We start from the raw sequence: 18780 nt of genomic DNA, 5'->3' as shown, positions 1-18780 counted from the left end.
ATTAATAATATATTTATACTTGTTTTTCTTAATTTATGATTAAATAATATTCACATTTTATATACACATGTATAGCTAACTTGCATATAACAACGCGCTGCGCACGAAATGCAGTGATTATCTATAAGAATGTAATGTGGAAGGGATGTTTTAGCAACAATTTTAGTAAATTTTTCTTCCTCAAATATGTGATAACATATTGTATGTTATTTTTATATTCATTTTGCGACTATTGCACAACACAAGTGCGATATAAACGATGCGTCATGCAGCGCGACACATATAATGTGATACTTGATGACTCATTTTTGAAAGATGCGATTTCGGAACATAATAAAATCATATATGGTTGAATTCAGCGTAAAAAATGCTACAACTTTTGTCATTACAAAAATTTTGAAATTTGAAAAAATAATAACAAGGGGTGGGGGTAAATTAAAAAAAATAACATTTTTTGAAAATCCAACTACACAGTTATATAGCCCATTACAAGCCCTACAACTTCTATTTGAAACATTTTTTTATATCTCCTACGGTTTTGGCGATAGTTACACACAAAGAAAAAAACCGTTTTTTTTCAAAGGGGTGTTTCACCCCTTAAATTTGAGATAGGGCAGCTATAAAAAAATACGTGTCTCCTCAAATTGTATGTTTTACAACATATTTCAAGGAGAATCAAATCGGGGGGGGACACTTGTGAACGTTCCCTTGTAAGTGTAACAACTCCTCAAATTGCGTAGCTGTCATACGATAATAATTCCGGAACTTCTCTGGTGTTAATCTCGGCACAGATACATAATAAAATCCATGTTCACGTCGTCTTTCAAATAATGGATCAATCCAAAACCTCTTTTTTTTATATTTTTTTTTCAAATTTGTACATTCATTAATGCATACAGCTACTATTAATTTATTTCTCCGTCGTTCCTCTTCATTTTTATTATACACAATCGCGGCAAGTTGACAGATCCACTTGTGATATCTTTCTTGATATGACATTTTAGAGTATTTATTTTACACAACACGCACAACACAATCAATATAATTGTAAAAAATTTATCGCTTAGCCCATTTACACGAGCGATAGTCAAAGTTAGCGACATATGAAATCACGTGACTCATTTGTCGCTGAATATGAGCGACGAGCGACACCATGAATACGAAGCTTGAACGATAAATAATGAACAAAATCAATCGTGTTTTTTTTATTGGATTGCAGAAGCACACATGAGGTAAGTAATAAACATTTTTTATAAAATTTTTGTTCTCAGTCTACTTGAATAGTGAGAAGAGTGATTCATTTGATTTAGCAAAATGTGTTGCTAAAAAAATAACTATAGAGCAAATTAAAATATAAATTCTTTTTTTTGTATTTTTTTTAGATTACATAATCATTAAAATGATGTTCTCAAAATAGTTCAGACAGCACCCATATCCAAAATACACTCAAAGAAAATATCCAGAAGATATCCTATCATCCCAAAAACATTTTCTAGACGTTTTTTTGGTATGCTGTGCGATTTCATGAGAGATGTTATCATTTATCTCTATTCAAAATAGTTTATGATTATTTTTTATATACATTGTAAGAAACATTTAATTTTGTTTTTATTTATGATTTAAAAATGAATTCAATATTAATCATAATATAAATATGTAATACTATATCATTTGAATCATTTTCTTATGATAGTTAAAAATGTTTTTCAAGTTTTGAAAATGTAATTAAAAAATATTTTTTATAGGGTATTATGGATTCACAAATTAAATTTGCTAGTGTACGTTATTTCAATGATGAGAGCAAAAAAATCCACATTATTTCTATTGACAAAATAAAAGATTTTACAGTTCTGGATAAGTATGAAGATCCATATTTTGTAAAAAGACTGAATACTATAACCAATGAAGAAAGTTTGATCGCAGCTCAAATTATGGAAGTAGGAAGTATGTACAAAATTTATTCTTATAATAACTTTTAATTTTAAGTGAAAAGTTAATACTTTCCTTTTTTTCTTCAAATCTTTTGCGGTATTCTTTGTTTTCTTTTAAAACTTTTTTCTACAAACTGATTTTTTTCATTTTTTTTTTTATTTTGTTTGTTATACTCTATTCTAGCTTGGTATTATGTATGTGTTATGTAAAAAGATTCTGTAATTTATTTTTTTGTAGCTTTGATATTACTTTCTCTTATAACAATAATTGTATTATTCATTCTAATCTTTTACTGAATACATCTAATAAGTATTTCTTCTTTTCAGCAAATAATGTGATTTTATTACGTTTTTACTAATGTGTAATTCTTTGCAGCTAATGAAGAGGACTTGTAACATAACAAACAACGTTATGTCTTTAAAAAAATGCGCTACAGTGATGCCGTACAAAAAATATTAGATAATAAAGAAATATTAGAAAAAGAAAATCCAGAGCCTAACGAAACTCAAAAAGAAACGGTAATATTTCAATCACGTATTGTTATAAATTTTTACAAACATTTAATTGTTTATTTTAATTATAACTATTATTTTAATTATAGCTAGTATACTATTATTTTTATTTTATTTATATAATGTATATATTTTATGATGTTCAAAATTCTTAAAAATTATGAATTTTTAAGGAGTTTGATAATGAAAGAATAATAAAAGACACTAACAGCATTGAAAGAGTTTGCGTTTTTATGAATATAGATAACATGATGTATATATGTCCAGTGCCGAATCTGTATTTTTATTAATCGTTTTTTACGTATAAATGAGAATTATGATGTTATAAACAAATGGCGATAATTTAAGTAACAGATTACATGTTTGGAGGCCTTTTTGTTATTTAATAAAATGTTTTTAAATTCTTCGTGATAAAATTACATGATTTCGTTATGCGATTTAACTGATGAAAACTCTTGAAAATAACGTTATTAATTATGCAATTAAACAATTTAACGGGTATTTTCAATAGAGAATACACGCAATTCTGGCTTAAACGCCTGAATTTTTTGTATGTTTTTAGTTTTCATATGCAAAATGTTTTATTAAAAAAAAATGTTTTTATATAATTAAGATATCACAATGTAATTTTATTGCTACATTTATCGAGACTACATAATGTAATTCCATTACTACATGCAAAATTAATAAACATATCTAAATCAAAATTGTATATTTTTTCGTTTTTCTATTTCTATCATTCAGCTCTTTAAAATATGATTGCTATAAAATCACATGATTTTCTAACATTACGTGATTTTTCAAACCATGTAATTTTCAAAAATCATGTACTGATTTGGAACATTTCATTACGTAATTTACTTAGTCATTAATTACGTGATTTTGTTATGTAATTTTATCACTTGATTTTATCACGTGATTTTTTTCAGTAGGGAAAGTAGAAAGATTTAAAATAGGTGGAAGGCATTTGAAAATTTGATTATAACAATTTATTCTTTAAGTTATATTATAATATAATTGCAATATATTATAAATTATATATAATAATATGTAGTAATATGTAATAATAGTCTTGCAAAATAAAATAAAAATAATGATGCACATAACCAAAAACAAATACTGTAATGAACAATAATTATATACAGGATGTACAGGATGAACTAAAATAAGATAACAAACTTTGAGGAGCGAGACCAAACATGAAAAAAAATTTGACATCAACATATGTCCGTCAAACCCACTGTTACTGATATAAAAAATATATTATTAATGAAAAATAAAAAAGTAATATTTATTATTATGTAATATTCTCGCTCCTCTAAAGTTTGTTATCTTATTTTAATTATATCTTGTATATATAGTAACTAGTACAATAAAAATTATTATAATAAATAATAAAAAAAATATTTAAAAACTTCATTAATGTTTATGTTACGTCCTAACCTGGAGGGAAAGGAGCGGGTCAGGTATACGGACGGACGCAACAATAAAAGTATAAATTTGTGGTGTTTGCTCGCTGGTCGGTATGAGGAGAGGCGACCGCGCGAGCCGAACGATTTTCCTTGGCTGAGAACAGGTCAACGATCGTAAAGATCGATATTACCCTGTTAGAGGCCTCAACCAATCGTTCGTGGTTCCCTTTTCTGGTCAAGAGAATTAACTCCTTTTACCAAGGGCGGAACCTTGTGCAATTTTTCAAAAGGAGAGGTGTTTGAGAGAGAGAGAGGTGAGAGAGAGAGAGATGATTGTGAAAATTAGACTTACTACTTGGATGTCTTCGAAATGTGTTTAGATCTCCAATCCTAAAGTCCAGGTGTAGTCGGCCTTGAGGTGTACTTGATCCTCCTGGGGTCAGTTAGTGGTATCCGCACTGGGTCGATCGGAGATTGATTGCAGCTGAGGGGGATGAGAGTGAAGGGCCACGGCCGATGAGCGTTATATCCTTCGCGCCGGGAAAACTGATCGGAGGCGTTGCACAGATCCTCGTATTCGTAGTCAAAATAATTTCTTTGAACACCGATGTATTCTGAATTGTCTTCCGTAACCGGTCTCGTGTACTGGAGAAGTAATTGGCGCGCACGGTATTTTACTCCCCCACCTCGCGTCTTAGATTTGGGCATGAAGGATAATGTCGTCAATCTGAAAATTCCAGGCTAAAAGCGTGCGGTGGTCCGCACCACGATTAGCGGGGATACAGAAACCAAGTACAACGTGCGGTGGTCCGCACCGGAGCAAATAGTTCTGAGTGCTGATTCAGAGAGATAACTGGGTGGTTGGGTGTTAGGTAGGGTGTAGGTTGTACACGAGAAAAGAGATCGAATAGTTTTGTAACGATGCAGCCCGCTGCATCGTTACGGCTACGGACCGTCCATCGTCCGTAGCCCACCAAGGGCGCATCGCGCGCCGATAAATTTCCTATCAAAAACAGCGGCGGTCAACCGCCGAAAATCCCCCACACCCGACCGTTCCGAAATTCCGTTTTGTGGGGGACTCGCCGCCGAAACCGCCGATGCTTGCCGATTCGAAATCATTCGGCCGCCAGCCGGGTATAAAAGAGGCCCGGCTGAACGTCTTCTCACCAGACTCCGTTCGCTGATAGACAGCGAACATCCCTCTACGAGTGTCCTCGTAGTCCTCAACCGAGCATACTCGGTTTTTCGTATACCTGTGCCAGCACACGAGTATCCTCATGTACCGCCGAGCGTCCTCGGTATTCTTGATTCCCGCATACGAATCTATTCGTATACCCGCCGAGCGTACTTGGCTCCTCTAGGCCACCGAACTTCGTATTGCGGGCATTTCCGCATACCAAGCTAAGTCGCCGTTCTAAGATTCCGCCTTCGTACGAGCATCCTCGTACTCCCGCCGAGCGTAATCGGCAACCTAAGTCCTGATACCGCGTTTATTCGCCGAGTTTTCAAAATCGTAATCCGTCCGGCAAGCAAAACCACGTCGACCAATCCGCGCCGCCGAATAGTCCGCATCGATCTACGATCGAACAGACTCGCGATACTACGAACGCACTCACCGACCAGCGCTCCGTATCGTACCAACCGTTGCGACACGATCACCCGCGCTTGCGCTCTCACCGACCGCACCAAGACGCCTCACGTCACACTAAATAATTATTTCGCCGCCGCTCAAATAATTATCTCATTATTGCCAATATTTCACATTTATTTTCACGTTGCTTTCGCTTTTATTTTGCGCCGCTTTAAAATAATTATTTCACCGTTGTTCAGATAATTATTCTGCTACCGCCGATACTTCGCTTACGTTCACGCTGCTTTATATTTATTCCACGCCGCCTCAAGATTTATTTCGCCATTGCCAAATAATTATTTCACCGATATTCTGTTACTGATTTCACCGATATATCCTTTCATATGTATTTTACCTAGCTCAAATAATTATTCAGCCGTTGCTTAATAATTCTTTCGCATCGCATGTACACACACAGTCATCAAACATACTAAATTAAATAAACACGTCTTCTAATTTACCATTAACTAAACGCATTTTCTTTGACACACCCCCAACCGACCGAACCTGGATTCCGACGAGCTATACCGCGCTCGAAAAGCTCACACGGTTTCAGTTTTAACAGACACTTTACTGAATCTATTTTATTACAAACTCTTACAGTCAATTAAAAATGTTGCGAATTGTTTCTAAGTCCCAATATTCAAACTGTTCGGGTAATACTAAAAGCCTCTCTCTACTAACTGGCTGACTCTCTAACTAAAAACTGCTTAACTGCCGCTTTCACGGGTGGGTGTCTTCCTTTTATACTCGAAATTTTGGGTTCTGGAAGGGAGACATTCCTTCCGAGGGGTTGTTAATAAAAATAAGATAAAAAAGGTTGTTTGAAGATTAATAAATGGATTGCTCGAATGACATGTATATCGTTCCGTCGGCTTTTCTGTCGGCGAAAATTCAAAGTCTACTATCGCGGTCGCGTGTCTTATCTCGACAAATTTTCGATTGAAGGCCTAAAAGATTATTATGGTACATTCGGGATCTTAAATCATTAAATAATATTTTCGGAACGTTTCTTTGAATTTTCCCGACTGGTCGCGAGAAACTTGTGCAAGGGAAAGGTCCGTACAGGACGTAACATTTAAATAGTATTAGTTTTGTATACTTTTTTATGATTATTTCTTTAGACTTGATTATATTGGAAGGCTTGTCATAGATAAGCTTGTCTAGTTTGTCATCACACACATCAACATAATCGACGCATGCGTATTGCAATAAGATGTACAGACAAGGATAGATAGATGTTGAGGACAACGGCAAGTCAGCTATGCCCCTTCCAGTATATATGTTCTAAGAAAATAATACTATTCTTTATAAAATAAATTTTTCTCGGTCTTAAAGTGCAGAAGTGTAGCAAGCATGCTGACAACACTCTTATAATGGGCTTGTTCGTTTTAGCTGCACTGGGGCAGCTCTGGGTCTGCTCTAAACAAGATAATACGAGACAAACTATTTATCTGTCCTGTATTATCCTGTGTAGAGCAGACCCAGAGCAGCCCCAGTGTAGCTAAAACGAACAAGCCCAATATTTTAGTATATTCTGTGGTTAGTGGAATTAGTGGAATGCACATTGGTGCAGGTATGTAATGTTTGTATCCTGACATTTTATAATAAAACGTTATTAAAAATATTATAAAATAAGATATATAAACATATAATTTAATGAATGCGTTCAGCAGAAAGAAACAACAAATTTGCAGTGTGGTATATCATGTTGATAAATATGCAGTAAAGTGACATATGATATACTGCAAAATTTGTTGTTTCTTTTGCTGAACGCAGGCATTAAATGTATTATATATTTGTAACAGCACGCGCTGTTACTAAGTGTCACGCGGGCTCCACGTGAGCACCCCCATTTAGGGCCGCATTCCGATCCCCCAACTCGAGGGTAAAAGCTCAAGAAGGGGTAGCTGCCGGGTAGGGTAGCACCCCAAGTGGGGGTAGCGCGGCCGGTATAAAAGCCGGCTCGCGGAACCGTTCGAGACCCATTCCCCGAGTACGACTCGGACAAGCCTCAGGGCGCACTCTGAAGCTCCGGTCGTACTCGCTCCCATCCCGATAGTCGTTCTAGGGGCAGGGCGTTCTCTGCCTCGGCCGGGTGTCTCGGCGTTCGACTTCCTGTACCCCGTCGTTCTAGGGGCAGGGCGTTCTCTGCCTCGGCTGGGTGTCTCGGCGTTCGACTTCCGACTCTCCGTCGTTCTAGGGGCAGGGTGTTCTCTGCCTCGGCCGGGTGTCTCGGCGTTCGACTTCCGATTCTCCGTCGTTCTAGGGGCAGGGCGTTCTCTGCCTCGGCCGGGTGTCTCGGCGTTCGACTTCCGACTCTCCGTCGTTCTAGGGGCAGGGCGTTCTCTGCCTCGGCCGGGTGTCTCGGCGTTCGACTTCCGACTCTCCGTCGTTCTAGGGGCAGGGCGTTCTCTGCCTCGGCCGGGTGTCTCGGCGTTCGACTTCCGACTCTCCGTCGTTCTAGGGGCAGGGTGTTCTCTGCTTCGGCCGGGTGTCTCGGCGTTCGACTTCCGACTCTCCGTCGTTCTAGGGGCAGGGTGTTCTCTGCCTCGGTCGGGTGTTCCCGGCGTTCGACTTCCGATACCCCCTTGCACGAGAGAAGTCTCTCACTGTCTTAGGACACAGCGTACCGGCAACCGTCGTCGACTCAGCAAGGCTCGGATATACGCGGTATCACTTATTTTTTATTACTTTGCTCCGTACCGTACGAAACCGACCGATTAAATAATTTAATTTGTTTATAATTCAGCCAAAAGCGCACCAACGATTTACGCCGTTTATTTTCCGTTCATTATTCATTCGTTCGCAATTAGAATTATACACATGTACCGTCGCAACATTTACTCGTCCAACCGATTACTTATTTACTTCCGATAGTTGTATCCGTCTATACCATTAAGATATTAGATAGTATTAACCGATTACTTATGTACTCATTTATAAATGTTTTCTTTTTACACGCTCTATTGAATAAATATTTATTTTTTCTTTAAAATATATTTAATTTGGAGTCTCCCGATAAACCACACGAACGAATTCTGGCAAACCGACGAGTTATTCCGCGTCGTAAGAATCCGCTTCGCTAACTACACACCGTCGTAATTCCGCATCGAAAAAATCCGCACACCGTCAAAATTCCGCATCATTACGCACCGCCCGTGAGGCGTAAAAATACGCACCGTTACATATTGATATACAAATTATGGTAATATTGAATTAATTTTAGTTTTTTTATTAAATATGTAATAATGTAATTTTTTTAGGTCTTCCTCCGAGACTGAAAGATTGAGCACCGTAGTGAAAATGTTCTCTGAAAAAGGTTCACAGTTGGTCATGAAGCACACACAATTGTGGAGGATGTTCCTGGGACATATTTTTTACTACAAACTACAATGTAAAATCATACGGATTACACGGCCAATTACATTCGCTTCTAAGAATATATACGAACTCGTGACTCGTGTTTCAATGTTATTTTTATAGAAAATATACAAATTATGGTAATATTGAATTAATTTTAGTTTTTTTATTAAATATGTAATAATGTAATTTTTTTAGGTCTTCTTCCGAGACTGAAAGATTGAGCATCGTAGTGTTGCTAGTGATTATATATTGATGTACAAATTATGGTAATATTGAATTAATTTTAGTTTTTTTATTAAATATGTAATAATATAATTTTTTTAGGTATGTAATAATGTAATTTTTTTAGGTCTTCCTCCGAGACTGAAAGATTGAGCACCGTAGTGAAAATGTTCTCTGAAAAAGGCTCACAGTTGGTCGTGAAGCACACACAATTGTGGAGGATGTTCCTGGGACATATTTTTTACTACAAACTACAATGTAAAATCATACGGATTACACGGCCAATTACATTCGCTTCTAATATATACGAACTCGTGACTCGTGTTTCAATGTTATTTTTATAAAAAAAGCCTTTGAAAAAATTTATTTTATTAAAAAAAACCTTTCAAAAAAATTGTCTTTAGAAAAAGTTTTCCTCATAAAAAAATCTTTCAAAAACAGTTTTTCTCATTAAAAAAATCTTCTAAAAAAATTGTCTTTCCAAAAAAAGTTTTTCTCATAAAAAAACCTTTCAAAAACAGTTTTCCTCATTAAAAAAACCTTCTAAAAAAATTGTCTTTTCAAAAAAAGTTTCTCATAAAAAAAACCTTTCAAAAAATAGTCTTTTTAAAAAAAGTTCTCATAAAAAACCTTTTCAAAAAAATATTTCCTCATAAAAAATCTTTCCAAAAAATTGTACTTTTAAAAAAAGTTCTATATACCAAACAAAGTAAAATTTGCTATATATTCTGTCTATAAAAGAGGTGATATCAGAAAATGACGCCAAGTTTAAATAAAACCTTTCAAAAAAAGTTGTATTTATATATATTTAACCAATAAGCATCGATAAGACTGTATTTAGTTATTTTTGCATCTTTATCTAGTTATTTATTTAAAAATTATATTTATATCTACATTTAATTTATTTTTTTTCAAGCAAAACATTTTAAAATAATTGCATCTGTATCTAGTTACTTTTGTTTCTATATTTAGTTATTTTAAAATATTTGTGTTTATATCTTACATAGTTAATTTTTATTAAATATACTTTATAAAATAATTGCATTTGTATCTAGTTATTTTTTTTATATCTGTATCTAGTTAAATAAAAAAATTTTTCAAACTTAATCAAAATAAAAAAATATTACAAAATTTCGCAAAAAACTTGGCGCTGCTATAAAATAACCTCAAAATATTATTATACATCTTAAAATATTATAGAGCAATAAAAATGGGCAATAATTTTACAATTTACATGATTAATGCCCGATTCCACCAACATAGATTAACTTTAATCTCGGTTCAACTTACTCTTCTTTTTCTAAGAATTAGAAAAAGGTGAAGAGTAAGTTGAACCGAGATTAAAGTTAATCTACGTTGGTGGAATCGGGCATAAGTGTTATAATGACTCAAATTGACCAGAGCGGCAAACGGCGACGCGATAATCAATTAAACTCTTGTTCTTACGGTAAAATTGTAAGTTGATTGGCTATAACGTCGCCGCTCGCCGCTCCGTCGCTCTAGTCTGTTTGAGCCGAAATTTTAAGGCTATTTTATAGCAGCGCCAAGTTTTTTGCGAAATTTTGTAATATTTTTTTACTTTGATTAAGTTTGAAAAATTTTTTTATTTAACTAGATACAAATATAAAAAAAATAACTAGATACAAATGCAATTATTTTATAAAGTATATTTAATAAAAATTAACTATGTAAAATATAAACACAAATATTTTAAAATAACTAAATATAGAAACAAAAGTAACTAGATACAGATGCAATTATTTTAAAATGTATACCTCATAAAAATTGACTAGATGTAAATAGAAATATAATTTTTAAATATACATGCAAAAGTAACTAGATATAGATGCAATTATTTTAAAATGTTTTGCTTGAAAAAAAATAAACTAAATGTAGATATGAATATAATTTTTAAATAAATAACTAGATAAAGATGCAAAAATAACTAAATACAGTCTTATCGATGCTTATTGGTTAAATATATATAAATACAACTTTTTTTGAAAGGTTTTATTTAAACTTGGCGTTATTTTCTGATATCACCTCTTTTATAGACAAAATATATAGCAAATTTTACTTTGTTTGGTATATAGAACTTTTTTTAAAAGTACAATTTTTTGGAAAGATTTTTTATAAAAAAATATTTTTTTGAAAGGGTTTTTTTATGAGAACTTTTTTTAAAAAGACTATTTTTTAAAAGGTTTTTTTGATGAGAAACTTTTTTTGAAAAGACAATTTTTTTAGAAGGTTTTTTTAATGAGGAAAACTGTTTTTGAAAGGTTTTTTTATGAGAAAAACTTTTTTTGGAAAGAATTTTTTTAGAAGATTTTTTTAATGAGAAAAACTGTTTTTGAAAGATTTTTTTATAAGGAAAACTTTTTCTGAAGACAATTTTTTTAAAAGGTTTTTTTTAATAAGATAAATTTTTTTAAAGGCTTTTTTTATGAGAAAAAGATTTTTTGAAAGGTTTTTTATGAGAAAAACTTTTTTGAGAAGACAATTTTTTTGAAAAGTTTTTTATGATAAAAACTTTTTTTAATACAACAAGGCGTGTACGTGGCGCCCTTTTTTTACCTTTTTTTTAAAAAAAAAGGTTTATTTTTGTGAGATATATACATACTGGAACGCGCACGGCCTCTACTGAAGTGTCCGCGAGAGAAAGCATTACAACAAGGATTTCTGGCTTTGTCTCGTCGACGCTTATTGGTTGAAATTTACGAGTACAGTCTAACACAAAAGTTGAAAGAACGAAAAGTGGTGAAGGTTAAACGCGGTTCACGCGCCTATAATCTGTTTACGAAAAGAATTTTCGATGAGACTGTACAAACAAAGACAGAAATCCTTGTTGTGATGCTCTCTTTCGTGGACTCATCAGTAGCATAGTATAGATATAATAGTAGCGACAGTATATAGCGGTGCCTTTGATGTTCCGTGTATCCGATTTTTGTGACCTTGAGACTAGTCGCTATATTCTCAGCCTAAAATGGCGGCACTCGTCCCGCAATATTTAAATCGATATATACTACCGAAAATTTGTACATACACATAGTTATTGTATTTTTTCCTAAAAAAACACAAATATTTAAGTAAAATATTATTTGTTGTAATGTTATTTGTCTAACCCTTTTATAGAAATTTACTTTTTTATATTTATAATAAGAATAAAATAACAGAATTAAATTAATATTATTTTAATAATATTTTTATTGTTATAATGAAAAATAACACACCAATATGTATACAGGGTGTCTGGCAATAATCGCCCCACCGGTCATATACAGGTAGAGGAGGTCAAATCGAGTAGAAAAGTCCTTTACCATTTTTTAATTTTCATAATAAGTACTGAGTAATTAACAAAAAAAGATCGGCGAATCCGCGCGAGTAAAGCGCGCGCAGCGAGAAGGACATCCCACTGCTATGCGATCACTAGGCGCGCGATGAAGCGTTGGGAGTAGCGCTCTACAAATGACAATGGCAACATACGAGCGGCGCGTAACGCTAGATCCTTGTGTCCTAGTGATCGCGTAGCAATGGGACGTTCTTCTCACCGCGCGCGCTTTACTCGCGCGGATTCGCCGATCTTTTTTCGTTAATTACTCAGTACTTATTATGAAAATTAAAAAATGGTAAAGGACTTTTCTACTCGATTTGACCTCCTCTACCTGTATATGACCGGTGGGGCGATTATTGCCAGACACCCTGTATATTAAAAATGATAATGAGTAACTTTATGTGATAATGATCGATTTATAATCGGTGGATCCTGAATTCAATCCGGACATTCTATACGATTCGATTTTATGAAAAATTGATTTGGAAAGTGTGTTAAAGGTTTTGAGTAAAATAATATAGGACTTAATGATAACTCAAAAAATTATTCGAAAATATTATTTTTCAATTTTATATTTATTAGTATTTATTTATACATATATATTTATTTATAAAATTGTTGTATTAAAGGTGTGACAAAATACATATTTGATTCATTTTTTCCATTGTAGCCATTCTGTTCTTAATTGCATTAAATACTATATCATTTATTCCAGGTTCTTCTGGCCAATTTTCAATAAATCTTTGTAAGCATCTAATAGATGGTAAATTAAAAGTTTTTTGCAAAAATCTATAGGCATTTGGCGACATAAAAAAAAGTAATAATGCATATCTTTTGAATTCTTGTGTATATCTAGTCCCATTTTTAGATTTTTGTAATTTAATTTGCTCTGTGATAAAAAATTGTATATTTTTTGGCACAAATTTATTACAAAGTTTTAGAAAATCTGTTTCTGTGATATTTTCTACTTTCTTCTTACGCTTTAATTTTGTTTTTAGTATTGTATTTATTCTTTGCAATTTTTTCAATTTTGATCGCAATTTTTCTTTACGTGGACTATTCGCAGATAATATATTTGATGTTTGAGTTAACGCTGATGGAAATTTTTCTGATGGTGGACTAAGCTGATTGTCTGGAATACGAATTACTAATGGCGTTAATTGTTTTCTCTTGGCACAGAAATTTCTTGATTTTTCAATGGTTGTTTCTTCTGACAAATTGGTTGTTTCTTCTATCGAGCTATAATTATCTAGCTATAAGTATCTGTAGATAAAACTTCTGATTGATTGTCTGAAGTATTAATAGTTAATGTATTTGTCTGAGTTGCTTCTGTACTGATCTCTGTGCAGGAATCATTTAGCCTATAAACAATGTTATTATATATGATATGTAATTTTATAAAAGATATACGTAGATGTATTATTTTTAGATATAATTATTTTTTAAATTATTTTTTACTTAAAGCAATATAAAATAAATAGCTTTTTACATAAAATTATTTAATTCTTTTTATAATTAAAAAATCTGCTTACTGTGCATTTTCCAAAATTGTTGGTACAGCATGTGCATGTAATCTATTTCGTAAATCATTGAGAAACATATTAGTATGAAAGTGTGTTGCACATAATTTATAGTTTTTATATAAAACAATACTCTCTTTGTTAATTAGATCTTGTCTTTTTATTGCGTTTATCCATTGTCTGCATCTATAAATAATTTTGAATATATTACTATATTAACTTAATATAATTATATATGTTAATTTTATGAATAACAATATTTAAAACATCTTGTTTTTATATACAAAAAGATATTTAAGTAAATTACCTTTCTGATTCTTTTGGAAATCTAAAGAAACTGTAAGAACAATTCCAAGAATTGTTTGGACAGTTTGCGGCAGCACAATATGCTCTTGCACTCATTTTACTTATTAATTGAAAACTTACTTTTATAACACTTATCACACGTAGAAACTTACATGTAGAAACTTACACGTAGAAACATATGTGTAAAATTGGTAGGTTTGTGTTAAACTCATGTCAGCTAAACTGTCATCTGAGGTTATGTCACGTGTACGTAAGTTTCGGCTAAGAATATGGTGGCTACGGACATGCGCAATGAAAATCAGGTCCTAAAGTACATAAGGAGTGTCGCTACTATTATATCTATACTATGTCAGTAGAGAAACCGTGCGCGTTCTAGTATGTATATACAGGGTGAGGCAAAAGTATGGAAACCCCCGAATAAGTTTTGAGGAAGGCATTTTACGAAAAAATGTTAAATACAAAAGTTTTAGGAAATTTCTCTGGCTTTTTAATGGTGACCTTAGATTTGACCTTCACCGTGACCTTGAAGGTCATATGAAGGTCAAGTCCATTTTTTTAAATAGGAACTCCCATTTTTCATTGTAGATTCAGAAAGAGCGGAAAATTTTACATCGGAATATGACCTTGACCGTGACCTTGAAGGTCATATGAAGGTCAAGTCCATTTTTTAAAATAGGAACTCCCATTTTTCATCGTAGATTCAGAAAGAGCGGAAAATTTTACATTGGAATATGACCTTGACCGTGACCTTGAAGGTCATATCAAGGTCACGGCCATTTTTTCAAAAAACGAGAACGTCTATTTTTATCGTACATTTGGAAAGTTTTAAGATAAATGTCACATTAAGCTCCCCCTCCTCCACAAACGAGAGGAAGATAAGTTTTCCTATGTATTTTGACATGCTGATTTCAAATCCGGAGCAATTTTTTGGCACTGTTCAGTAGGTTGCGAGAAAAACGTAAAAAATACCAAAAAAATTGTATGTAAGTGAGTTCGTTAACCAGGAATGCCTGTTATCACCGGACACCGCGTGAAGGTGAACTCTTGTCTAGCGTGTGTGTGTGTGTGTGTGTGTGTGTGCGCGCGTGTGTGTGTGTGTGTGTGTGTGTAAAAATGCGATCGTTTCCGATCTGAAGCTTTCAAACCCACCACCGTGGCGTGATCGATGCCTTTAAGGACACTCTTAAGGCAAGTGTTCAAAGTGTCTTCCATCGACTATTTGGCAGCGCCCTAGTCGAATATAAAAATTCTCAATAGCACTGAACACCATTTCAGGCGGTATTTGTGTGCAAACATCTACGATTCGCTATCTCAGTTCTGCTAAATCACGAGGTTGGGTTATGTAAACTTTACTTTTTATGTAACCCCAAAGAAAAAAGTCAGGTAGAGCTAGGTCAGGGGACCTTGCTGGCCATTCGATTGTTCCTCTCCGACCTATCCACCGATTCGGGAATGTAACATTCAAGTAATCTCTTACAATATTTTGATAATGCGATGGTGCACCGTCTTGTTGGAACCAAACCTCATTAAAATCATCGCCAGTTATTTCTTGTATAGCTGGAACGATGTCGTTTATGAGCAAATCCAGATATTTTTTTCCATCCAAATTGCCTTGTATGAAAAAAGGCCCAATTATTCGATCTCTAATTAAGCCTGTCCATACATTCAACTTTTGTGGTGTTTGTGTATGAGCTTCAAGTAGCCAATGAGGATTTTCATCGCTCCAATACCTGAAATTATGACGATTAATTTCCCCATTAAGTTGAAATGTGGATTCATCTGTAAAAGCGATAAGGTGCAGAAAATTAGGATCCTGATGAATTCTATCCATCATAATTTCACAAAATTGCACTCGACGGTCAAAATCATCTTCATTTAACTCTTGGTAAAGATGAATTTTGTAAGGATGAAATTTTACGTGTTTTAAATTCCTAAGAACTGAACGTTGGCTCATTCCAAGCTGTCGAGCTCCATTTCTAGTAGATAATCTACGATTTTCAACGAATGATAGGGCTACTTCAAATTGATGTTCTTCGTTTGTTTCGGATTTCGGCCGTCCAGGTTTTGGACGACTTTTATTACTTCCAGTTTCTTCAAATTGCCGAATAGTTTTAGAAACAGTTCCCTTAGAAATACCTGCTTCGCCAACGCGGAACGTCGCATTAAATAAATTCACAACTTCATTGTACGATCTCTGCCTGTCCCCCCAACCTCTCATCATTAAAAGAGAAATTCTTTCTTACTCTGTTAGAGAAGCCATTTGGAAGTAAACTACCAGAGACAGTAGTAAGGAAACAGAAAATGTCACACTGAAGTGATCTTTTATTAACCCAAAAGAGACCTTACAAAAATTACTGTGTCGTATTCTTCACTAACTATGGTACCCTGACAAGAACTGTTACTCTGCTTTTTGGAGGACTATGCAATTATCGTGAAAATAAATTTTAGAACTTCTTTGCACTTCGCCAATGACCAAAGTACCAATAGATAACCACTTGTTCCAATTCCTAGAAGGCCCTTTGGCATACTAAATTGACATGTAATACAAGGGCCTTCTAGGAATTTTTTTGGTATTTTTTACGTTTTTCTCGGAACCTACTGAACAGTGCCAAACAATTGCTCCGAATTTGAAATCAGCATGTCAAAATACATAGGAAAACATATCTCCCTCTTGTTTGTGGAGGGGGGGGGGGGGGGGCTTAACGTGACATTTACCTTAAAATTTTCCAAATGTACGATAAAAATAGACGTTCTCGTTTTTTGAAAAAATGGCCGTGACCTTGATATGACCTTCAAAGTCATGGTCAAGGTCATATTCCGATGTAAAATTTTCCGCTCTTTCTGAATCTACGATGAAAATGGGGGTTCCTATTTAAAAAAATGGACTTGACCTTCATATGACCTTCAAGGTCACGGTCAAGGTCATATTCCGATGTAAAATTTTCCGCTGTTTCTGAATCTACGATGAAAAATGGGGGTTCCTATTTAAAAAAATGGACTTGACCTTCATATGACCTTCAAGGTCACGGTCAAGGTCATATTCCGATGTAAAATTTTCCGCTCTTTCTGAATCTACGATGAAAAATGGGGGTTCCTATTTAAAAAAATAGACTTGACCTTCATATGACCTTTAAGGTCACGGTCAAGGTCAAATCCAAGGTCACCATTGAAAAGCCAGAGAAATTTCCTAAAACTTTTGTATTTAACATTTTTTCGTAAAATGCCTTCCTCAAAACTTATTCGGGGGTTTCCATACTTTTGCCTCACCCTGTATAGGTCTGTTCTTTATAGCTGAACTGGCTGCACTAGTTCAGAGTTTATCTTTTTCCCTCCATATTGGAAGGAGAAAGATAAACTCTGAACTAGTGCAGCCAGTTCAACTATAAAGAACAGACCTTATTTCACTGAGTGAAATTCTCGTCACGAGGACCTCGTGGTATAAAATATCTGTCAAGTTCTCGTAAAAAGGATAAAATATTTAGGCATCAATTTGAGTGAAGACTGTCATGATTATCTTGTATGTATCGGTATAAAAATATTGTATTTATTTTATTTGAAGAGGATGCTGGAGTGCCTGACGAACTCCGACGCGAAAGCGCCATCATTTCGATAGAACTAAAAATGAGAATGACATTATCGGCATAGCCTACGGACCTACGCCGCGTAGATCCGTGTGTACGCATTTGTTTGTAGTGGTAACTCACTACACTGACGTGTGATCTGTGCAAGATCTATAGAGGGAAGGTTACCTTATGCGCAAAGAGGGACGAGCGGCAAGAGGGGCAAATGCAAAGAGGGGCGAGCGGCAAGAGGGGCAAATGCAGAGAGGAACGAGCGGCAAGAGGGGCAATGATGATCTCATCGGCGAACAGAAGCTATCTCAGACAGCTACTGTTTGTCAATGAGATCATCATGCTCTCCCCTTCCTTCATCGCCCCTCGCCGTCAAGCTGTTTCTAGCTCCCCCCTTCCTTCATCGCTCCTTACCATCAAGCTGTTTCTAGCTCCCCCCTTACTTCATCGTCCCTTGCCCTCAACCGGTTTTACTGAGGTAACCTTCTCTCTATAGATCTTGTGGTCTGTGTACGTGTCATCGGATAGTTTGTAAACAAACAATGCTTGTGCTTGTTTCCTCGACTGAAATTGCGTTGCAAGGCTGCAATATAATGTACGAGAAGACATAGGCGTATACAAGATGTCAAATAAATATGAACTAAATATGACAAAATAAATGAAAAATATACATATAATCCCTAACAGCACACGATATCCTGCGTATCATCCCATTTTCATACTCATTCTACTGTGATTATCCGTTAAATACTGAGATCAATCCTATAATATCTTTTGCAGTATTATTCGGTTTTCTTTCGCACACGTATAATCTCAGGTTTGACTCAAACGTACGGAAGTGATACGTACGCACTTCTATCGCGCGCGTATAATCTCAGGTTTGACGAGACCAGCACTAACCTGCGCCATTTACATACGTAATTCCTATTTCTGGTCATTTCCCGCTTGCCCGGCATCAAGTGACACCACGCAACACC

The 18780-nt window shown here is 34.6% G+C and overlaps 2 long non-coding RNA genes across 2 annotated transcripts; one reads left to right on the top strand and one right to left on the bottom strand.

Moving 5' to 3' along the window:
* Positions 1 to 3156, top strand: LOC136999774 (uncharacterized). The gene is made up of 3 exons (XR_010890090.1): positions 1 to 1232; positions 1746 to 1944; positions 2308 to 3156. It is a non-coding gene; the product is annotated as an uncharacterized lncRNA (long non-coding RNA).
* A 9805-nt stretch (positions 3157 to 12961) lies between these two features.
* On the bottom strand, positions 12962 to 16018 carry LOC136999541 (uncharacterized). Its single transcript, XR_010889901.1, has 3 exons — positions 14233 to 16018; positions 13938 to 14111; positions 12962 to 13766 (listed from the first exon to the last, which is right to left on the bottom strand). It is a non-coding gene; the product is annotated as an uncharacterized lncRNA (long non-coding RNA).
* Between the last annotated feature and the right edge of the window lie 2762 nt (positions 16019 to 18780).

The sequence above is a fragment of the Linepithema humile genome, chromosome 4, assembly GCF_040581485.1.
Source record: "Linepithema humile isolate Giens D197 chromosome 4, Lhum_UNIL_v1.0, whole genome shotgun sequence".
Lineage (NCBI taxonomy): Eukaryota > Metazoa > Arthropoda > Insecta > Hymenoptera > Formicidae > Linepithema > Linepithema humile.
The sequence above is the reverse complement of the archived record's forward strand: the minus strand, read 5'-3'. Positions and strand labels throughout refer to the sequence as shown.